Below are 25,614 nucleotides of genomic sequence, written 5' to 3' on the forward strand. Positions count from 1 at the left end.
TTAGCAAGAAGCAAAATTTAGTAGCTCTGTCCACAACAGAAGCAGAATATGTGGCAGCTGGAGCTTGCTGTGCTCAAGTCCTATGGATGAAAAGCACATTGATGGACTATGCAATTAAAATGGACAATATTCTCATCCAATGTGACAACACTAGTGCTATAAGCTTAACAAAGAACCCCATACAACACTCAAGAACAAAACATATTGAGATCAGGCACCACTTCAGTAGAGATCACTCACAAAAAGGGGATATTTGCTTAAAATATATCAACACTGAAGAACAATTAGCGGATATCTTTACAAAACCCCTTAGTGATGATAGAATTTGCTATATCCGAAGTGCCTTAAACATATGGAGTGCGGATCAAATCAAAGAAATTGCCAAATAAATACTTTGTGCCTTTCACCAGCTTATCTATATAGTGTTTATATATATATCATCTTTGTTTGGTAGTATCTGCATGAATGAGATGTAAAATACTAATCTTAAAAATCACTCAATTGATATTCTTAGCCTTCTTAGTTTTCTAAGTTGGAGAGGTATCTTCACTTTAATTAAAATACCTAACATTTTGACATATGTCAACATCTCGATCATGTACAGGTATATGTACATTACTTGGTTATATATTTCTATACCATAAGCATTGATGTAGGGGGAGTTATCCACTCCTAATTTTTTTTTACACCCTTTCTGTCGATGACAAAAGGGGGAGAAGTTTGAAATTGATTATCTATTCAATTGACTATATGCACCACATGCTTATAACTTGTATCATTTATATGTGTGCATATATTGAGGGGGAGTTCCAGTATTCACTTGCCTACTACTATGTCACTCCACACACACCTCATAATCAATTTTGTTTGTCATCATCAAAAAGGGGGAGATTGTAAGCCCAAGGGTCTACTCTCCTATCTTGTTTTGATGATTCTAAACATAATTGATTGTGTTTTTGAATACTAATCAATTTGCTTTGAAGTGTTGTGTTTGAGATAGGATTGATCATTGAAGAAACCAACACACAACATGGTCATGCTTGGAGATATCCCATACAAGAGTCAAAGGAGCTAAGTGAAGCTCACCTCATCTCTCAAGCAAGCATACACAAGATGGAAGATCAATTGAAGACCAAGACTAAAGAGAAGTTGAAAGCTACATAGGTATCATTGTACATCCTTTCTCTTTAGATTTCCAAGTCAAGGCAAAGTGTTTTCAAAATGTTTTTCAAAGAACACTTAAGAAATTAAAATGGATTAGTGAATGGTTATGTGGTGGACCAACATGTTGGGACCCTCATAAACATTCCAAAATAATCATAGGAGATGAGTTCCAAAAGCAAAAAATCAAACAAGAAATAAAATCTCAAAATATGTGGATTTTTAGGCTTCTCGGAACTCCGAGATTTTTCTCAGAGCTCCGAGCTCGGAACTCCGAGAAAAGGTCCAGTAGCGTCTGGACATTTTCTTGGAACTCCGAGAAATGGTCCAGTAGAAAAATTCCATTTTCTGGCCGTTGTCTCGGAACTCCGAGAATATTTCTCGGAACTCCGAGAATTCTCGGAACTCCGAGAATGGTTCTCGGAACTCCGAGAACCCTGCGACAGCTCAGAATATAGCCGTTGGGATTTGAATTAATTCTTGTTTTTTGATATTTCCACCCCCAAACGGTCATATTCTTTGGAGAGGCTATAAATACAATATGTAGAGATGTTTTTCTCTCTCTCTTGATCATTTGAAAACATCTTTGAGCATCAAAGAAAACTTGCAACCTATTATTGCTTGAGATTTTGTTTTTCCCAAACTTGCCTTGCAACTTGCAAATCTATTTGAGTTGGGATTTTAGAGCTTTCACTTGCAACCATCATTGAAGAGCAATCAAGGATCTACAAAGAGCATCAAGCTTTCAAGAAGAAGCCAAGCTATCAATCTTTCATATCTTGTATAGCTGGCTAGGGCATTTCGTTTTTAATTCCCTAGAGAGCAACCGCTTAGAACTCGGCGGAGAAGGAGAGTCTTTGTAAAGGTGTAAGGGCATCCTTGTTTAATATCCCTTGGAATTGTAACCGCCTCGGAGCCGGGCATCGTGGAGGTCTCCAATAGTGGAATCCCTCAAGTGCGTCCTTGAGTAGAGTGGAGTAGGCCGTTGGCCGAACTACTATATATCGGTGTGTCATTTCTCACTCTTGCATTTCCATTATTGTTTGATTTGGCATTTCATTTTGTTTTTCAAATTATATTTGCACTAACCAAATATTTAATTAAGTGAAGAAAAATTCCAATTAGGGTTCATAGGTAATTTTGAAAAGGCCTAATATTGAGTTAAATTCAATTCACCCCCCTCTTGAGTATTTCAGCTGGATATTTTATAAAGTTTCTAAAAGAAGAAACTATCTCTTTTTTCAATCTCAATCCTTCATCAACAAAATCTAAGATTCAGTATCATCTCATCATAATCCCTAAACATGGTTAAAAGCCCTTTGACACCGTGTCTAGGGTCTCTTATATCTAAAGATTGATGTTTTATAAAGTTTCTAAAATAAGAAACTATCTATTTTTTCAATCTTCATCATTTATCAACTAAATATAAGATTTAATGCCATCTCATCCTCATCCCAAAACTTGGCTGAAAGCTCCTTCACACCATCTATAGGGTTTCTTATGTCTAAAAGATAGATGTCTTATAGAGTATCTAAAATAAGAAACTTTCATTTTTTCAATCTCCAACCTTCATCAACTAAATGTAAGATTCAATATCATCTCATCCTCATCTCAAAAGTCAGCTTAAAGCTCCTTGATACCATCTCTAGGGTTACATATGTCAAAAAGATGGATGTTTTCCGAAGTTTTTAAAATATGAAACTTTCTATTTTTTCAATCTTCATTCTTTATCAACTAAATTTAAGATTCAATACCATCTCATATTCACCTCAAAACTTGGCTAAAAGCTCCTTAACCCATTCTCTAGGGTTTCCTATGTCTCAAAACTTTGCTAAAATCTTCTTTAAACCATCTCTATGATTTACTAAGTCTAAAAGATTGATGTTTTACAAATTTTCTAAAATAAGAAACTTTCTATTTTTTCAACCCCCATCTTTCATCAACGAAATCTTAGATTCAATACCCTCTCATTCTGATCCCAAAACTTGGCTAAAAGCTCGTTGACATCATCTCTATGGTTTTATATGTCTAAACGATGGATGTTTTAAAAAGTTTCTAAAATAAGAAACTTTATATTTTTCAATCTCCATCCATCGTAAACTAAATCTAAAATTCAATGCCATATCATCCTCATCTCAAAACTTGGCTAAAAGCTCATTGACACCATCTCTAGGGTTTATTAAGTCTAAAAGATTGATACTTTGTAAAGTTTCTAAAATAAGAAACCTTTTATTTTATCAATCTCCATCATTCATCAACTAAATCTAAGAATCAATACCCTCTCATTCTCACCTAAGACTTGGCTAAATGCACATTGATATCATCTCTAGAGCTTCCTATGTTTAAAAGATGGATCTTTTATAAAGTTTCTAAAACAAGAAACCTTCTATTTTTTCAAACTCCATCCTTAACCTACTAAATCTAAGATTCAATATCAGCTCATCCTCATCTCAAAATATGTCAAAAAGATCGTTGACACCGTGTCTAGGGTCTCCTACATCTAAAAGATTGATGTTTTGTAAAGTTTCTAACATAAGAAACTTTCTATTTTTTCAATCTTCATCCTTTATAAACTAATTCTAAGATTCAGTATCATCTCATCAACATCTCAAAACTTGGCTAAAAGCTCCACGACACCATATTTTGGGTTTTCTATGTCTAAAAGATTGATGTCTTATAAAGTTTCAAAAATAAGAAACTTTCTATTTTTCAATCTCCATCCTTCATCAACTAAATCGAAGATTCAATATCATCTCATCCCCATCTCAAAACTTTGCAAAAAGCTCATTGACACCATCTATGGGGTTTCCTATGTCTAAACGATTGATGTTTTATAAAGTTCCTAAAATAAGAAACTTTCTATTTTACAATCTCCATCCTTAATCAACTAAATCTAATATTCAACACCATCTAATCATAATCTCAAAACTTAGCTAAAAGCTTATGGACACCATCTATAGGGTTTCCTATGTCTAAAACGTGGTTATTTTATTAAGTTTCTAAAATAATCAACTTTCTGTTTTTCAATCTCTATCCTTCTCCAACTAAATCTACGATTCAATACCATCTCAACCCGATGCCAAAACTTAGCTAAAAGCACCTTCACAGCATATCTTGGGTTTCTTATGCCTAAAAGAAGTTTGTTTTATAAAGTTTCCAAAATAAGAAACTTTCTCTTTTTTCAATCTCTATCCATCATCAACTAAATCTAAGATTCAATACCATCTCATCCTCATCTCAAAACTTGGCTAAAAGCTCCTTCACACCATCTTTATGGTTTACTAAGTTTAAAAGATTGATATTTTATAAAGTTTCTAAAATAAGAAACTTTCTATTTTTTCAATCTCCATCCTTCGTCAACTAAATCTAAGATTCAATACCCTCTCATTCTCATCCCAAAACATGGCTAAATGCTTGTTGATATCATCTCTAGGGCTTTTTATGTCTAAAAGATTGATGTTTGATAAAGTTTCTAAAATAAGAAACTTTCAATTTTTACAATCTCCATCATCAATCAACTAAATCTAAGATTCAATCCCCTCATCCTCATCCCAAAACATGGCTAAAAGCTCATTGACACCGTCTTTAGGGTCTCATATGTCTAAAAGATGAATATTTTTTAAACTTTTTACAACAACTAACTTTCTATTTTTTCAATCTCTATCCTTTATCAACTAATTCTAAGATTCAATACCATCTCATCCTCATCTCAAAATTTGGCTAAAAGCTCTTTGACACCAACCCTAAGGTTTCCTATGCTAAAAGATAGATGTCTTACAAAGTTTCTAAAATAAGAAACCATCTATTTTTTAAATCTCTATTATTCATCAACTAAATCTAAGATTCAATATCCTCTCATTCTCATCTCAAAACTCTGTTAAAAGTTCCTTGACACCATATATAGGGTTTCCTATGTCTAAAAGATGGATGTTTTATAAAGTTTCTAAAATAAGAAACTTTCTACTTTTTCAATCTCCATCCTTTATCAACTAAATCTAAGATTCAATACCATCTTATCCTCATCTCAAAACGTAGCTAAAACCACCATGACACCATCTCTAGGGTTTCTTATGTCTAAAAGATGCATGTCTTAGAAAGTTTCTAAAATAAAAAACTTTCTATTTTTTCAATCTCCATCCTTAAGCAACTAAATATATGATTCAATACCCTCTCATTCTCATCTCAAAAGTTGGCTAATAACACGTTGACATCATCTCTAGGGTTTCATATGTCTAAAAGATGGATGTTTTATAAAGTTTCTAAAATTAAAAACTTTCTATTTTTTAAGTATCCATCCCTCATCAACTAAATATAAGATTCAATACCATCTCATTCTCATCCCAAAACTTGGTTAAAAGATTGATATTTTATATAGTTTCTAAAACACGAAACTCTCTATAAGGTTTCATATGTCTAAAAGATTGATGTTTTATATAGTTTCTAAACTATGAGACTTTCAATTTTTCAATCTCCATTCATCGTAAACTAAATCTAAGATTCAAAACCATATCATCCTGATCTCAAAAGTTGGCTAAAAGCTCATTGACACCATCTCTAAGGTTTATTAAGTTTAAAAGATTGATATTTTGTAAAGTTTTGAAAATAAGGAACCTTCTACTTTTTCAATCTCCAACCTTCATCAACTAAATCTAAGATTCAATACCCTCTCATTCTCATCCCAAAACTTGGGTAAAAGCTCGTTGATATTATCTCTAGGGCTTCCTATGTCTAAAAGACAGATGTTTTATAAAGATTTTTCAATCTCCATCCTTCATCAACTAAATCTAAGATTCAATACCATCTCATCCTCATCTCAAAACTTGGCTAAAATCTACTTGACAACATCTCTAGGGTTTCGTATGTCTAAAAGATGGATGTCTTACAAAGTTTCTAAAATAAGAAACTTTCTATTTTTTCAATCTCCATCCTTAATCAACTAAATCTAAGATTCAATCCCCTCTCATTCTCATCTCAAAAGTTGGTTAAAAGCTCGTTAACATCATCTCTAGGGTTTCCTATGTCTAAAAGATAGATGTTTTATAAAGTTTCTAAAATAAAACACTTTCTATTTTTTTCCATCTCCCTCCCTCATCAACTAAATCTAAGATTCAATACCCTCTTATCCTAATCTCCAAACTTAGCTAAAAGCTCATTTACACCATCTCTAGGGTTTACTAAGTTTAAAAGATTAGTAGGTTACAAAGTTTCTAAAATAAGAAACTTTCTATTTTTTCAATCTCCATCCTTCATCAACTAAATCTACGATTCAATACCCTCTCATTCTCATCCCAAAACTTGGCTAAAAGCTCGTTGATATTATCTCTAGGGCTTCCTATGTCTAAAAGACAGATGTTTTATAAAGTTTCTAAAATAAGAAACTTTCTACTTTTTCAATCTCCATCCTTCATCAACTAAATCTAAGATTCAATACCATCTTATCATCATCTCAAAACTTGGAAAAAATCTACTTGACAACATCTCTAGGGTTTCGTATGTATAAAAGATGGATGTCTTACAAAGTTTCTAAAATAAGAAACTTTCTATTTTTTCAATCTCAATCCTTAATCAACTAAATGTAAGATTCAATCCCCTCTCATTTTCATCTCAAAAGTTGGCTAAAAGCTCGGTAACATCATCTCTAGGGTTTCCTATGCCTAAAAGATTGATGTTTTATAAAGTTCTTAAAATAAAAAACTTTCTATATTTTCAATCTCCATCCCGTATCAACTAAATCTAAGATTCAATACCATCTCATCCTCATCTCCAAACTTGGGTAATACCTCATTTACACCATCTCTAGGGTTTACTAAGTCTAAAAGTTTAATAGTTTATAAAGTTTCTAAAATAAGAAACTTTCTATTTTTTCAATCTCCATCTTTCATCAACTAAATCTAAGATTCAATACCCTCACATTCTCAAACCCAAAACTTTGTCAAAACTTCGTTCACATTATCTCTAGGGTTTCTTATGTCTAAAAGATAGATGCTTTGCAACGTTTCTAAAATAAGAAACATTCTATTTTTTCAATCTGCATCCATGATCAACTAAATCTAAGATACAAAACCATCTTATCATCATCCCAAAACTAGGCTAAAAGCTCCTTCACACCATCTATAAGATCTCTTATGTCTAAAAGATGATAATTTTATAAAGTTTATAAACTAAGAAACTTTCTATTTCTTTCAATCTCCATCCTTTATCAACTAAATCTAAGAGTTTTATAAAGTTTCTAAAATAAGAAACTTTCTATTTTTTCAACCTCCATCATTTGTAAACTAAATCAAAGATTTAATACCATCTCACCATAATCTCAAAACTTTGCTAAAAGCTCCTTGACACCATCTATACAGGTTCCTATGTCTAAAAGATGGATGTCTTATAAAGTTTCTAAAATAAGAAACTTTTTTATTTTTTTAGTCCACATCCTTCATAAACAAACTCTAAGATTCAATATCATCTAATCCTCATCTCAAAACTCACCTAAAAGCTCCTTGACACCATCTTTAGGGTTTCCTATGTCTAAAAAAGTTTCTAAACTAAGAAACTTTTCTATTTTTTCGATCTCCATCCTTCATCAACTAAATCTTAGATTTAATTCCAACTCATCATCATCTCGAAACTTGGCTAAAAGCCCCTTCACACCATCTCTAGAGTTTACTAAGTCTAAAAGATAGATGTTTTATAAAGTTCTAAAATTAGAAACTTTTTATTTTTTCAATCTCCATCCTTCTTCAACTAAATCTAAGATTCATTACCCTATCATATTCTCATCCCAAAACTTGGTTAAAACCTCATTAACATCATCTCTAGGTAGGGGTGTGAACGAGCCGAGCCGAGTCGAGCTCGGTCACGCTCGGCTCGGCTCGTTAAGCTCAAAAGCTCGGCTCGGGCTCGAACCAGGCTCGGGCTCGGCTCGGCTCGGTCAGGCTCGTCTAGGCTCACGAGCGGCTCGCGAGCCTTACCGAGCTCGGGTTATATTAAGTTCACACCCCTCATCTTCCCTGGACAGCCCTATCTAGTGTAATATGACTACTTTTTTTACACTATGGGGGGTGGAAGTAAAAAATGGGGTTCCAAAAATGAAGTGACATATTTTGCCTCCCCCTTTCACTCCATGGACAACCCTTTTAGTGTATATATTAATATATAATAATTGAAAATCCGATGTAGGGGGGTCCCAAGTTATACTAGAATGGCAACACAATGATGAGGGAGAATATGGTTGTTTTAAGAAATAGAATCTACCAATTTAAAACCTTTTAAACCGATTTTAAGATTAAGAGATTAAGAATTAATATTCAAGCATACAAGTTAAATCTAATGGTGCAATGCAAATAAGAGAGCAAAGAGATAGAAAGAGTGCACCCGAGATTTAAAGTGGTTCGGTCCTCAAATCCGAGGCCTACTCCACTCCACCAACCAAACCCGTTGATGGCTTCACTATTTGATCTTCTTAACCTTGGCGAAGATCGAATGCCAATTACAATAGCTTTAACTTTGGTGGCTATCCTCACCCCAATAGCTTTAACCTCGGTGGCTATCCTCACCACGGAGAATGGGCTTCGCTTCTCCGAATACTCGCCCGAATACAACACTCGAAGGTTGAAAGAAAGAAATGAAAAATCCCTCACAAGGGTTACAAAATGGATGTACAAATTTGAGCCTATGATCCAAATCCTAAAGATGGTGATGAGAGGCACAATTGAGGTTTGATTCACTCTTGGATATTCAAATGAAGTTTTAGAGTGTTAGGATTGATTGTTTGTATGTTTAGAACACCCATATTTATAGGAAAACCAAAATATGACCGTTCAATGGCATTGAGGTAATTCCAGCAAAATTCCAAACGGCTCTTTTTCAGACCGTTGGAGTGTTCTCGGAGTTCCGAGAATAATTCTCAGAGTTCCGAGAGTAAATCTCGGAGTTCCGAGAATACACACAGAATTGGAAAATGATCTACTGGACCATTTCTCGGAGTTCCGAGAATATTTCTCGGAGTTCCGAGAATAATTCTCGGAGTTCCGAGAAAAACTCTCGGATTCCGAGAAGCCTATGCAGAGCAGATTTTCAATTCTGTTTTGGGCTTCCAATTCTCAACAATGATGGGATTGCTATGAGGGTTCCAAGGTGTTGGAACTCCACAAATACAATCACTTGTTTATTTAGGGTGTGTGAGATTAACTTAATTATGCCTCTAAAAGCCTAATCTAGGTTTGGATCAAATACATTCTAAAAGACAGAAAATGGTCTTCAATATGAATTTCTTCATGTCTTCAAGTCTTCATGACTTATTGCTTGATGACTTTGGCCTTCCAATTGGTGGTCCAATGTGAGCTTCTTGGCCTTCAATCCAAGCATCCTTGATCTTACTTTATCATAATCTACAACTTAGACATTCAAACACATTAGTGATAAAAGATCACTTGTGTATTGGAATCATCAAAACAAGATGGGAATGCCAAGGTGAAAACCATTGGGCTTACAATCTCCCCCTTTTTTATGATGACAAGCACAAGAGATTTACAAATTAAGGCATATACTCTTTTCACATTTTTCTTACTCTAGAGTCTTTACTCTAGATTCTTCTCCCCCTTTGTCATCAACAAAAAGAAGGGGTAAGAAAAACAAAGGGTTTAAAATTTACAATTTTAAAGCTCCCCCTTTTTCAAGGAAAAATTCAATTTTAACTCCCCCTAGTTAAAATAATTTTACAATACAAGAGGGGTTATCAAAAAAATACAAATGAAATATATTCAATTTTAAGTTCAAAAACCCCTAATCTACACAATATGAATAACATCATATGGGGGTTTTGGGAACCCAAGATTTCTTGGTCCCACATCTAGCCCTACTCTTGGATGCACATTGGAATTGGTAATGACCATTCATTCCACAAAAATGGCATCTAACAAGAGGGTTAGATATACTAGTCCTATCATGATAAGCATGTTGAGGTCTAAGACTAGTTTTACTTAGGATTATGTCAATAATTTTATTTCCATTTAGAAATTCATGTAAACATAATCTAAGTCTTTCATTTTCATTATGAAGATGTGATGTTTGAACTAAAAGCTCATTTCTTTCATCTTCATAAGAATTGGAGGAGCTTGCCATATTTTGAAATTTTAAAAGTTGGCAAGTTTTCTCATCCAAACTACCCTTAAGGGTATTAATCTCAAGTTTATGATTTTCAAGTGTAACTTGTTCTTGAGATATGGAAGAAGATAAATCTCTTTTCAAAAAATCAAGTTCTTTTTCTAATTTTAAAATGGATTTTTTAAGAACCTTGTTTTTGGAAATTTGGGTATGCAAGGTTTCACACAATTCATCATAAGGTATGCTATCACTTTTACTACTAGATGAAGAATATGAGGGGTTAGAGTTTACCTCAACTTCATGGGTGAATGTCATGAAGCAAAGATCATTTTTTTTATTTTCTTCCCCTTCACTTGAGCTTTTGCCCGATGTGCTTAACGCATCCCAACCGGCGGCAAGAGCCTTATGCTTCTTCCAATCCTTCTTACCCTTGTACTTAGAGGAAGTTGACTTTAGAAGTGGACAATCCGGTCTTTTGTGTCCAATCTTCTTGCAATTGAAGCATCTTAAGGCTCCATCAACATCACTTTCTTCTTTCTTCTTCTTATCTTTGTTATGCTTCTTTCTCCACAAGCTCTTGAATCTTCGTAAAGCTTCTTCTTCGTCACTATCCGCTTCACTTGATGAGTCTTCCTTGGAAGCCTTGAGTGCTAGGGATCTAAATTCCCTCTCCTTTTCCTTTGGCTTCTTTTCCTCTTGTCGGCTAGTAAGGAGCATCTCATGGGTGATGAGAGATCCTACAAGCTCCTCTATGGTTAGCGTCTTGAGATTTTTTGACTCTTGAATCGCGGTCACCTTTGGATCCCAATGTGGAGGAAGAGACCTAAGCAGCTTACTTACAAGCTCATCAGTAGGATAAGATTTACCAAGATTAGCCAGTTCGTTAGAAATAATAGAAAAACGAGTATACATTTCCGAAATACTCTCGTTTGGACTCATTCTAAACATTTCATACTTGCTCTTTAACAAGTTTATTTTGGAATCCTTGACTTGTGATGTTCCCTCATGGGTAGTCGCAAGGGTATCCCAAATAGTCTTGGCGGAATCAAAAAGAGCAACTCGATTGAACTCCTCGGTAGCTAAGGCACAAAACAAAGAATTTATTGCTTTGTAGTTCAAATTAGCTTGCCTTTTCTCTACCACATTCCATTCTTCAAATGGTTTGGAAGGTACATTGTATCCATTTTCAACAATGTACCAAAGTTCCACATCTATTGAAAGAAGATAGATGCGCATCCTTGTTTTCCAATGTCCATAGTTTGACCCATTGAAGAAAGGAGGTCTAGTTGTGGAATGGCCTTCCGGAAGTCCGGTTCCAATTTGGTGTGCCATTTCACAATTAGAAGTTGCCAAATTAAAATCTTTCCCTAGTTAGATTTTGGAATAACTTTCACAAAAATTTTAAAATCTTTTAAGAGCCAAGGCTCTGATACCAATTGAAAATCCGATGTAGGGGGGTCCCAAGTTATACTAGAATGGCAACTCAATGAGGAGGGAGAATATGGTTGTTTTAAGAAATAGAATCTACCAATTTAAAACCTTTTAAACCGATTTTAAGATTAAGAGATCAAGAATTAATATTCAAGCATACAAGTTAAATCTAATGGTGCAATGCAAATAAGAGAGCAAAGAGATAGAAAGAGTGCACCCGAGATTTAAAGTGGTTCGGTCCTCAAATCCGAGGCCTACTCCACTCCACCAACCAAACCCGTTGATGGCTTCACTATTTGATCTTCTTAACCTTGGCGAAGATCGAATGCCAATTACAATAGCTTTAACTTTGGTGGCTATCCTCACCCCAATAGCTTTAACCTCGGTGGCTATCCTCACCACGGAGAATGGGCTTCGCTTCTCCGAATACTCGCCCGAATACAACACTCGAAGGTTGAAAGAAAGAAATGAAAAATCCCTCACAAGGGTTACAAAATGGATGTACAAATTTGAGCCTATGATCCAAATCCTAAAGATGGTGATGAGAGGCACAATTGAGGTTTGATTCACTCTTGGATATTCAAATGAAGTTTTAGAGTGTTAGGATTGATTGTTTGTATGTTTAGAACACCCATATTTATAGGAAAACCAAAATATGACCGTTCAATGGCATTGAGGTAATTCCAGCAAAATTCCAAACGGCTCTTTTTCAGACCGTTGGAGTGTTCTCGGAGTTCCGAGAATACACACAGAATTGGAAAATGATCTACTGGACCATTTCTCGGAGTTCCGAGAATTCTCGGAGTTCCGAGAAAAACTCTCGGAGTTCCGAGAATTCTCGGAGTTCCGAGAAAAACTCTCGGAGTTCCGAGAAGCCCAGAGCAGATTTTCAATTCTGTTTTGGGCTTCCAATTCTCAACAATGATGGGATTGCTATGAGGGTTCCAAGGTGTTGGAACTCCACAAATACAATCACTTGTTTATTTAGGGTGTGTGAGATTAACTTAATTATGCCTCTAAAAGCCTAATCTAGGTTTGGATCAAATACATTCTAAAAGACAAAAAATGGTCTTCAATATGAATTTCTTCATATCTTCAAGTTTTCATGACTTCTTGCTTGATGACTTTGGCCTTCCAATTGGTGGTCCAATGTGAGCTTCTTGGCCTTCAATCCAAGCATCCTTGATCTTACTTTATCATAATCTACAACTTAGACATTCAAACACATTAGTGATAAAAGATCACTTGTGTATTGGAATCATCAAAACAAGATGGGAATGCCAAGGTGAAAACCATTGGGCTTACAATAATATATATATTTAAATATATTAAATTCTTAACGAGCCGAGCCGAGCCGAGCCTGGCCTAAATCAGGCTTTCCTCGTTAAGCTTAATGAGCCTGGCGAGCCGGCTCGGCTCGGCTCGTTAAGGATTCGAGCCGAGCTTTTTTCGAACCGAGCTCAAGCGAGCTTCCGAGCCTGAGCCAAAATTGACACCCTTATCTTTAGGGTTTCCTATGTCTAAAAGATAGATACTTTATAAAGTTTCTAAAATAAGAAACTTTCTATTTTTTCAATCTCTATCCATGATCAACTAAATCTAAGATTCAAAACCATCTTATCATAATCCCAAAACTAAGCTAGAAGCTCCTTCACACCATCTCTAGGGTCTCATATGTCTAAAAGATTGTTGTTTTATAAAACTTTTAAAATAAGAAAATTTCTATATTTTTAATCTCCATCCTTTATCAACTAAATCTAAGATTCAATACTATCTCATCATAATCTCAAAACTTGGCTAAAAGCTAATTGACACAATTTTTAGGATTTCTTATGTTTAAAAGATTAATGTTTTATAAAGTTTCTAAAATAAGAAACTTCCTATTTTTTCAATCTCCATCCTTTACAACCTAACTCTTAGATTTAATATCTTCTCACCCTAATCTCAAAACTTGGCTAAAAGCTCATTGACACCTTCTCTAGGGTTTACTAGGTAAAAAGAAAAATGTTTTATTTTCTTTTTATTTTTTCAATCTCCATTCTTCATCATCTAAATCTAAGATTCAATATCACCTCATATACAACTAAAAACTTGGCTAGAAGCTCCTTGACACCGTCTCTAGGGTCTCTTACGTCTAAAAGATGGATGTTTTAGGAAGTTTCTAAAATAAGAAACTTTCTATTTTTTCAATTTTCATCCTTTATAAAGTAGATCTAAGATTCAATACTATCTCATCCTTATCTCAAAATTATACTAACTCCTTCACCCCATCTCTATGGTTTCCGATGTCTAAAGGATAGAGATTGAAAAATTAGAAACTTTCAATTTTTTCAATCTCCATCCTTCATCAACTAAATCAAAGATTCAATATCATCTTATCATCATCTCAAAACTTAGCTAAAAGCTCTTTGACACCATCTCTAGGGTTTCTTATGTCTAAAAGATGGATGTTTTACAAAGTTCCTAAAATAAGAAACTTTCTATTTTTCAATCTCCATCCTTTTCCAACTAAATCTATTATTCAATACCAACTCATCCTTATCCCAAAACTTGGCTAAAAGCACCTTGACACCATTTCTAGGGTTTCTTATGTCTAAAAGATGGATGTTTTATAAAGTTTCTAAAATATGAAACTTTCTAATTTTTCAATCTCTATCCTTCAACAACTAAATCTAAGATTCAATACCCTCTTATTCTCATCCCAAAACTTAGCTTAAAACTCGTTGACATCATCACTAGGGTTTCTTATGTCTAAAAGATGGATGTTTTACAAAGTTTCTAAAATAATAAACTTTTCATATTTTCAATCTTCATCCTTAATCAACTAAATATTAGATTCAATATTTTCACATCCTCATCCCAAAACACGGCTAAAAGCTCTTTGACACCGTCTCTAGGTTCTCCTATGTCTAAAAGAGGGTTGTTTTATAAAGTTTCTTATTTCTATTTCAATCATCATCCTTCATCAACTAAAAGTAAGATTTAATACCCTCTCATTCTCATCCCAAAACTTGGCTAAAAGCTCGTTGATATTATCTCTAGGATTTCCTATGTCTAAAAGATTCATGTTTTATAAAGTTTATATAATATGAAACTTTTTATTTTTTCAATCTCCATTCCTGTTCAAATAAATCGAAGATTTAATACCATCTAATCCTCCTCTCAAAACTTAGCTAAAAGTTCTTTCACACAATTTATGAGGTTTTCGACGTCTAAAAGATTGATGTTTGATAGTCTTTAAAATAAGAAAATTTTCATTTTACAATTTTCATCCTTGATCAACTAAATCTAAAATCCAAAATCATCTAATCCTCATCTCAAAACATAGCTAAAAGCTCGTTGACATCATCTATTGGGTTTTCTATGTCTAAAAGCTGGATGTTTTATAAAGTTTATAAAGTAAGAAACTTTCTATTTTTTAATCTCAATCCTTCACCAACAAAATCTACGATTCAATACCATCTCATTCTCATCCCAAAACATGGCTAAAAGCACCTTCACATCATCTTTAGGGTCTCTTATGTGTAAAAGATGGATGTTTTATAAAGTATCTAAACTAAGAAACTTTCTATTTTTTCAATCTCCATCCTTTATCAACTAATTCTTACAAATTTTCTAAAATAAGAAACTTTCTATTTTTTAGTCTACTTCCTTCATCAACTAAATCAAAGATTCAGTATCATCTCATCCTCATATCAAAAATTAGCTAAAAGTTCATTGACACCATCTCTAGGGTTTCTTATGTCTAAAAGATGGATGTTTTATAAAGTTTCTAAAATAAGAAACTTTCTCTTTTTTCAATCTCTATCCTTAATCAACTAAATCTAGGATTCAATATCATCTCATCATCATCTCAAAACTTCGTTAAAAGCTCGTTGACACCATCTCTAGAATTTCCTATGTCTAAAAGATAGATGTTTTATAAAGTTTCTAAAGTAAGAAACTTTCTATTTTTCAATGTCCATCATTCACCAGCTAAATCTACAATTCAATATCATCTCATCTTCATCCTAAAACTTGGCTAAAAGCACCTTGACACCATCTCTAGGGTTTCTTATGTCTAAAAGATTGATGTTTTACAAAGTTTCTAAAATAAAAGCTTTCTAATTTTTCAATCTCCATCCTTCATCAACTAAATCTATGATTCAGTACCCTCTACTTCTCATCCAAAAACTTGGCTTAAAGCTTGTTGACATCATCTCTAGGGTTACTTATGTCTAAAAGATGTAAGTAAAACAAAGTTTCTAAAATAACAAACTTTCTATTCCTTCAATATCCATCCTAAATCAACTAAATCTAAGATTCAATATCTTCTCATCCTCATCCCAAAACACGGCTAAAAGCTCCTTGACACCGTCTCTCGGTTCTCCTATGTCTAAAAGAATGATGCTTTATAATGTTTGTAAAGTAAGAAACTTTCTATTTTTTCAATCTCCATCCTTTATCAACTAAATCTAAGATTTAATACCCTCTCATTCTCATCCCAAAACTTGGCTAAAATATCGTTGACAACATCTCTAGGGTTTCCTATGTCTAAAAGATGGATGTTATATAAAGTTTTCATAATAAGAAACTTTCTATTTTTTCCATCTCCATCCTTTATCAACTAAATCTAAGATCCAATACCATCTCATCCTCATCTCAAACTTGGCTAAAAGCTCCTTGACACCATCTCTAGGGTTTTCTATGTCTAAAAGGTGGATTTTTATAAAGTTTCAATCTCCTTACTTAATCAACTAAATCTATGATTCAGTACCCTCTCATTCTTATCCCAAAACTTAGCTAAAAACTCGTTGACATATTCTCTAGGGTTTTCTTTGTCTAAAAGATAGATGTTTTATAAAGTTTCTAAAATAAGAAACTTTATATTTTTTGAATTCCCATCCTTCATCAACTAAATCTAAGATTCTGTATCATCTCATCGTTATCCCAAAACATGGTTAAAAGCTCCTTGACACCATGTTTAGGGTTACTTATCTCTAAAAGTTGGATGTTTTATAAAGTTTCTAAAATAAGAAACTTCCTGTATTTTCAATCTTCATCCTTTATCAACTTAGTATAAGATCCAATACCATCTCATCCTCATCTCTAAACTTGGCTAAAAGCTCATTCACACCATCTGTAGGGTTTCCTATGTCTAAAAGATTGATGTCTTATGCAGTTTCTAAAATACGAAACTTTTTTTTTCAATCTTCATCCTTCATCAACTAAATCTAAGATTCAATATCATCTCATCCGAATATCAAAACTTAGCTAAAACCTCATTGACACCATCTCCAGAGTTTCTTATGTATAAAAGATTGATGTTTTCTAAAGTTTCTAAAATTAGAAACTTTCTATTTTTTCAATCTCCATCCTTGTTCATATAAATCAAAAATTAAATACCATCTAATCCTCATCTCAAAACTTAGCTAAACGCCCCTTCACACCATTTATAGGGTTTCCTTTGTCTTAAAGATTGATGTTTTATAAAGTTTCTAAAATAAGAAACTTTAAATTTTACCATCTCCATCCTTGATCAACTAAATCTAAGATTCAATAACATTTCATCTTCATCTAAAAACCAGGGCTAAAAGCTCGTTGACACCATCTGTAAAGTTTCCTATGTCTAAAAGGTGGGTGTTTTATAAAGTTCTAAAATAAGAAACTTTTTATTTTTTAATCTCTATCCTTCACCATCTAAATCTACGGTTCAATACCATATCATCCTCACCCCAAAACTTGGCTCAAAGCACATTAACACAATCTTAAGGGTTTCCTATATCTAAATGACGTATGTTTTTTAAAGTTTCAAAAATAAGAAACTTTCTATTTTTTTAATCTCCATCCTTCATCAACTAAATCTATGATTCAGTACCCTCTCATTCTCATCCCAAAACTTGGCTAAAAGCTCGTTGAAATCTTCTCTAGGGTTCTTATAACTAAAAGACAGATATTTTATAAAATCTCTAAAATAACAAACTTTCTTTTTTTTCAATCTCTATGCTTCATCAACTAAATCTAAGATTCAAGATCATTTCATCCTCACCCCAAAACATAGTTAAAAGCACTTTAACATCGTCTCTAGGGTCTCTTATGTGTAAAAGATGGATGTTTTATAAAGTATCTAAAATAACAAACTTTCTATTTTTTCAATCTCTATCCTTCATCAACTAAATCTCAGATTCAATACCCTCTCATCCTCATCTCAAAACTTGGCTAAAAGCTCAATGACACCATCTCTAGGGGTTCTTATGTCTAATAGATTGATGTCTTATAAAGTTTCTAAAATAATAAACTTTCTATTTTAGTCTCTATCCTTCATCAACTAATTCTAAGATTTTATATCATCTCATACTCATCTCAAAACACAGCTTAAAGCTCTTTGACACCATCTCTAGGGTTGCCTATGTCTAAAAGATGGATGTTTTATAATGTTTCTAAAATAAGAAACTTTCTACTTTCATTCTCCATCTTTCATCAACCAAATCTAAGATGGAATACCATCTCATCCTGATCTCAAAACTATGCTAAAAGCTCATTGACACCATCTTTAGGGTTTACTAAGTCTAAAATATTAATATCTTATAAAGTTTCTAGAATAAGAAGTTTTCTATTTTTTCAATCTCCATCTCTAATCAACATAATCTAAGATTCAACACCCGCTCATTCTCATCCCAAATCTTGGTTAAAACCTCGTTGACATCATCTTTAGGGTTTCCTTTGTCCAAAAGATAGATGTTTTATAAAGTTTCTAAAATAAGAGACTTTCTATTTTTTCAATCTCCATCCATGATAACCTAAACCAAAGATTCAAAACCATCTTATCATCATCGCAAACTAGGCTAAAAGCTCCTTCACACCATCTCTAGGGTCACCTATGTCTAAAAGATGGTTGTTTTATAAAGTTTATAAAATAAGAAACTTTCTATTTTTTCAATCTCCATCCTTCATCTAAATCTAAGATTCAATACCATCTCATCCTCGTCTCAAAACTTTGCTAAAAGCCCATTGACAGCATTTCTATGATTTCGATAGTTTAAAAGATGGATATTTTATAAAGTTTCTAAAATAAGAAACTTTATAGTTTTTCAATCTCCATCCTTTATAACCTAAATCTAAGATTTAATACCATCTCACCCTAATCTTAAAACTTGGTTAAAAGCTCCTTGACACCATCTCTAGGGCTTACTAAGTCTAAAAAATTAATGTTTTATAAAGTTTCTAAAAAAAGAAACATTCTAGTTTTTCAATCTCCATCGTTCATAACCTAAATCTAAGATTTAATACCATCTCACCATAATCTCAAAACTTGATTAAAAGCTCATTGACACCATCTCTAGGGTTTACTAACTCTAAAAAATTAAAGTTTCTAAAATAAGAAACTTCCTATTTTTTCAATCTCCATCCTTAATCAACTAAATCTAAGATTCAATATCACCTCATCCTCATCCAAAAACATGGCTAAAAGCCCTTTCACACTGTCTCTAGGGTCTTTTATGTAAAAAATATAGTTGTTTTATAAAGTTCTTAAAATAAGAAACTTTCTATTTTTCAATTTTCATCATTTATTAACTAAATCTAAGATTCAATACCATCTCATCCTCATCTCAAAACTTAGCTAAAAGCTCCTTGACCCCAACCCTAGGGTTTCGTAAGTCTCAAAGTTGAATGTCTTATAAAGTTTCTAAAATAAGAAACTTTGAATTTTTTTAATCTCCATCCTTCATCAACTAAATCAAAGATACAATATCATCTCATCTTCTCTAGGGTTTCCTATGTCTAAAAGATGGATGTTTTATAAAATTTTTAAAATAAGAGACTTTCTAATTTTGAATCCCCATCAATCACCATCTAAATCTACGATTCAATACCATCTCATCCTCTTCCCAAAACATGGCTAAAAGCTCATTGACACCATCTCTAGGGTTTTCGACGTCTAAAAGATGGATTTTTATAAAGTTTCAATCTCCTTACTTAATCAACTAAATCTATGATTCAGTACCCTCTCATTCTTATCCCAAAACTTGGCTAAAAGCTCGTTGACATATTCTCTATGGTTTCCTTTGTCTAAAAGATAGATGTTTTATAAAGTTTTTAAAATAAGAAAATTTCTATTTTTTCAATTTTCATCCTTCATCAATAAATCTAAGATTCAGTATCATCTCTTCGTTATCCCAAAACATGGTTTAAAGCTCCTTGACACCGTGTCTAGAGTCACTTATATCTAAAAGTTGGTTGTTTTATAAAGTCTCTAAAATAAGAAACTTTCTATTTTTTCAATCTTCATCCTTTATCAACAAAATATAAGATTCAATACAATCTCATCCAGACTCTAAACTTGGGGAAAAGCTTATTCACATTATCTGTAGGGTTTCCTATGTCTAAAAGTTTGATGCCTTATACAGTTTCTAAAATAAGAAACTTTTTTTTCAATCTCCAGCCTTCATCAACTAAATCTAAGATTCAATATCATCTCATCCGCATTTCAAAACTTAGCTAAAACCTCATTGACACCATCTCCAGGGTTTCTTATATCTAAAAGATTGATGTTTTCTAAAGTTTCTAAAATTAGAAGCTTTCTATTTTTTCAAAATCCATCCTTGCTCAAATAAATCAAAAAGTAAATAACATCTAATCCTCATCTCATAACTTAGCTAAAACCTCATTGGCATCATTTATAGGGTTTCCTATGTCTTAAATATTGATGTTTTATAAAGTTTCTAAAATAAGAAACTTTCAATTTTACCATTTCCATCCTTAATCAACTCAATCTAAGATTCAATAACATCTAATCTTCATCTGAAAAACTTGGCTAAAAGCTCGTTGACACCATCAATAAAGTTTCCTATGTCTAAAAAGTGGATGTTTTACAAAGTTTCTAAAGTAAAAAACTTTTTATTTTTCAATATCTATTCTTCACCATCTATATCTACGATTGAAAACCATCTCATCCCAAAACATGGCTAAAAGCTCGTTGACATCATCTCTAGGGTTCATATAACTAAAAGATGCATGTTTTATAAAATCTCTAAAATAAGAAACTTTCTATTTTTTCAATCTCCATCCTTAATCAACTAAATCTATGATTCAGTACCCTCTCATTCTCATCCCAAAACTTGGCTAAAAGCTCGTTGACATCATCTCTAGGGTTCCTATAACTAAAAGATGCATCTTTTATAAACTTTCTATTTTTTTAATCTCCATCCTTCATCAACTAAATCTAAGATTCAGGATCATCTCATCCTCACCCCAAAACATAGTTAAAATCTCCTTAACACCGTCTCTACGTTCTCTTATGTGTAAAAGATGGATGTTTTATAAAGTATCTAAAATAAGAAACTTTCTATTTTTTCAATCTCCATCCTTTATCAACTAAATCTAAGATTCAGTACCCTCTCATCCTCATCTAAAAACTTGGCTAAAAGCTCATTGACACCATCTCTAGTGGTTCTTATGTCTAAAAGATTGATGTCTTATAAAGTTTCTAAAATAAGAAACTTTCTAGTTTTTTAGTCTCCATCCTTCATCAACTAAATCTAAGATTCAATATCATCTCATCCTCATCTCGAAACTTAGCTAAAAGCTCCTTAACACCATTTCTAGGGTTTCATATGTATAAAAGATAGATGTTTTCTAAAGTTTCTAAAATAAGAAACCTCCTATTTTTTCAATCTCCATCATTCATCATCCAAATCTAAGATTCAATACCATCTCATCCTCATCTCAAAACTAGGCTAAAAGCTCCTTGACACCATTTATAGGGTTTACTAAGTTTAAAAGATAAAAGATTGATGTCTTTTAAAGTTTCTAGAATAAGAAACTTTCTATTTTTTCAATCTCCATCCTTTATCAACTAAATCTAAGATTCAATACCCTCTCATTCTCATCCCAAAACTCGGTTAAAACCTCGTTGACATCATCTTTAGGGTTTCCTTTGTCTAAAAAATAGATGTTTTGTAAAATTTCAAATGAAAGAAACTTTCTAATTTTTCAATCTCCATCCATGATCAACTAAATCTAAGATTCAAAACCATCTTATCAGCATCCCAAAACTAGGCTAAAAGCTCATTCACACCATATCTAGGGTCACCTATGTCTAAAAGATGGTTGTTTTATAAAGTTTATAATATAAGAAGCTTTCTATTTTTTCAATCTCCATCCTTTATCATCTAAATCTAAAATTCAATAACATGTCATCATCATCTCAAAACTTGGCTAAAAGCTCATTGACACCATTTCTAGGATTTTCTATGTTTAAAAGATGGATATTTTATAAAGTTTCTAAAATAAGAAACTTTCTAGTTTTTCAATCTCCATCCTTTATAACCTAATTCTAAGATTTAATTCCATCTCACCCTAATCTCAAAACTTTGCTAAAGGCTCCTTGACACAATGTCTAGGGTTTACTAAGTCTAACAAATTAATGTTTTATAAAAATTTTAAAATAAGAAACTTTCTAATTTTTTAATCACCATCCTTTATAACCTAAATCTATGATTTAATACCATCTCACCCTAATCTCAAAAGTTGGCTAAAAGCTCCTTAACCCCATCTCTAGAGTTTCCTATGTCTAAAAGATGGATCTCTTATAAAGCTTCTAAAATAAGAAACTTTCTATTTTTTCAATCTCCCTCCTTCATCAACTAAATCTAAGAGTCAATATCACCTCATCCTCATCCCAAAACATGGCTAAAAGCTCATTCAAACCGTCTCTAGGGTCTCCTATGTCTAAAAGATTGATGTTTTATAAAGTTTTTAGAATAAGAAACTTTGTATTTTTTAATTTTCATCATTTATCAACTAAATCTAAGATTCAATACCATCTCATCCTCATCTCAAAACTTAGTTAAAAGCTCCTTGACCCCATCTCTAGAGTCTCATATGTCTAAAAGATGGATGTCTTATAAAGTTTCTAAAATAAGAAACTTTATATTTTTTCAATCTCCATCATTCATCAACTAAATCAAAAATTCAATATTCTCTCATCTTAATCTCGAAACTTAGCTAAAAGCCCCTTCACATTATCTTTAGGATTTCCTATGTCTAAAAGATGAATGTTTTACAAAGTTTCTAAAATAAGAGATTTTATGTTTTTGAATCTCCATCCTTCACGAACTAATTCTACGATTCAATACCATCTCATCATCATCCTAAAACTTTGCTAAAAGTACCTTGACTTCATCTCTAGGGTTTCCTATGTCTAAAAGATTGATGTATTATAAACTTCCTAAACTAAGAAGCTTTCTAATTTTTCAATCTCCATCCTTCATCAACTAAATGTAAGATTCAATACCCTCATATGCTCATTCCAAAACATGACTTAAAGCTCGTTGACATCATCACTAGGGTTTCTTATTTCTAAATGCTGGATGTCTTAAAATATTTCTAAAACAAGAATCTTTCTATTTTTTCAATGTCCATCATTTATCAACTAAATCAAAGATTAAATATCATCTCATCTTCATCTCAAAACTTAGCTAAAAGCTCATTCACACTATCTCTCGGGTTTCCTATGTCTAAAAGATTGATGTTTCATAAAGTTTGTAAAATAAGAAACTTTATATTTTTGAATCTCCATCCTTCACCAACTAAATGTACGATTCAATACCATCTCGTCCCCATCCCAAAACTTGGATAAAAGCATTTTGACTCCATCTCTAGGGTTTGTTATGTCTAAAAGATGGATGTCTTATAAAGTTCCTAAAATAAGAAGCTTTCTAATTTTTCAATCTCCATCCTTCATCAACTAAATCTAAAATTCAATACTCTCATATGCTCATCCCAAAACATGGCTTAAAGCACGTTGACATCATCACTTGGGTTTCTTATTTCTGAATGATAGTGGTTTTACAAAGTTTTTAAAATAATAAACTTTCTATTTTTTCAATCTCCATCCTTTATCAACTAAATCTAAGATTCAATACCATCTCATCCTTGTCCCAAATCTTGGCTACAAGCACCTTGACTCCATCTATAGGGTTTCCTATAGATAAAAGATTGATGTTTTATAAAGTTCCTAAAATAAGAAGCTTTCTAATTTTTCAATCTTCATCCTTCATCAACTAAATCTAAGATTCAATACCCTCATATGCTCATCCCAAAACATGCCTCCTTTGTCTAAAAGATTGATGTTTTATATAGTTTCATAAATAAGAAACTTTCTATTTCTTCAATCTCCATTGTTCACCAACTAAATCTAAGATTCAATACCATCTAATCAAAATCTCAAAACTTGGCTAAAAGCTCTTTGACACAATCTCTAGGATTTACTAAGTGTAAAAAATTGATGTTTTATAAAGTTTGTAAAAGAAGAAACTTTTTATTTTTTCAATCTCCATCCTTCAACAACTAAATCTAAGATTCAATACCCTCTTATTCTCATTTCAAAACTTAGCTAAAAGCTCCTTGACACGATCTCTAGGGTTTCCTATGTCTAAAAGATTGATGTTTTATAAAGTTTTTAAAATAAGAAACTTTCTACTTTTTCAATCTCTATCATTCACCAACTAAATCTAAGATTCAATACCCTCTAGTTCTAATCGCAAAACTTGCTTAAAAGCTCGTTGACATCATCTCTAGGGTTTCAATACCGTAAAATATGGTCAGTCATCTACTAAATATTTGATTTAATACCATCTCATCCTCATCTCAAAACTTGGCGAAAAGCTCCAGGACACCATCTATAGGGTCTCATATGTCTAAAAGATTGATGTTTTATAAAGTTTCCAAAATAAGAAACTTTCTAGTTTTTAAATCTCTATCATTTATCAACTAAATATAAGATTCGATACCATCTCTTCCTCATCTAAAAAGTTGGCAAAAAGCTCCTTAACACTATCTCTAGGGTTTCCTATATCCAAAAAGATGGATTTTTATAAACTTACTAAAATAAGAAACTTTCTATTTTTTCAATATACCTTCATCAACTAAATCTAAGATTCAATACCATCAAATCCTCATCTCAAAACTTAGCTAAAAGCACTTCGACACCATATCTCGGGTTTACAAAAAGTAAAAGATTGATATTTTATAAAGTTTCTAAAATATGAAACTTTTTATTTGTTCAATCTCTATCCTTCCGCAACTAAATCTAAGATTCAATACCCTCTAATTCTACTTTCAAAACTTGGCAAAAAAACTCCTTGATACCATCTCTAGGGTTTCTTATGTCCAAAAGATGGATGTTTTATAAAGTTTCTAAAATAAGAAGCTTTCTATTTTTTCAATCTCCATCCTTCATCAACTAAATCTAAGATTCAATACCCTCTGATTCTCAACACAAAACGTAGCTAAAAGTTGGTTGACATCATCTCTAGGGTTTCAATACAATAAAAGGTGGTCCTTCATTAACTAAATCTAAGTTTCAATACCTTCTCATCCTCTCCTCAAAACTTGGCTAAAAGCACCTTGACACCATCTCTAGGGTCTCTTATGGTTAAAAATGGATGTTTTGAAAAGTTTCAAAAATAAGAAACTTTCTATTTTTTCAATCTACTTACTTTATCAACTAAATCTAAGATTTAATACCATCTCGTCCTGATCTCAAAACTTGGCAAAAAGCTTATTAACCCAATCTCGAGGATTTCCTACGTCTAAAAGATGGATGTTTTATAAAGTTTCTAAAATAAGAAACTTTCTATTTCTTCAATCTCCATCCTTCATCAACTAAATCTAAGATTCAATACCATCTAATCCTCATCGCAAAATTTTGCTAAAAGCTATTTGACACAATCTTTAGGATTTACTAAGTAAAAAAGTTTGATGTTTTATAAAGTTTCTAAAATATGAAACTTTTTATTTTTTTAATCTCCATCATTCAGCAACTAAATCTAAGATTCAGTACCCTCTCATTCTCATCTCAAAACTTTGCTAAAAGCTCCTTCACACCATCTCTAGAGTTTCCAATGTCTAAAAGATGGATGTTTTATAAAGTTTCCAAAATAA

This window comes from Tasmannia lanceolata, unplaced genomic scaffold (assembly GCF_043159265.1).
Source record: "Tasmannia lanceolata isolate RefF3 unplaced genomic scaffold, GAP_Taslan_0.1 ptg000003l, whole genome shotgun sequence".
Lineage (NCBI taxonomy): Eukaryota > Viridiplantae > Streptophyta > Magnoliopsida > Canellales > Winteraceae > Tasmannia > Tasmannia lanceolata.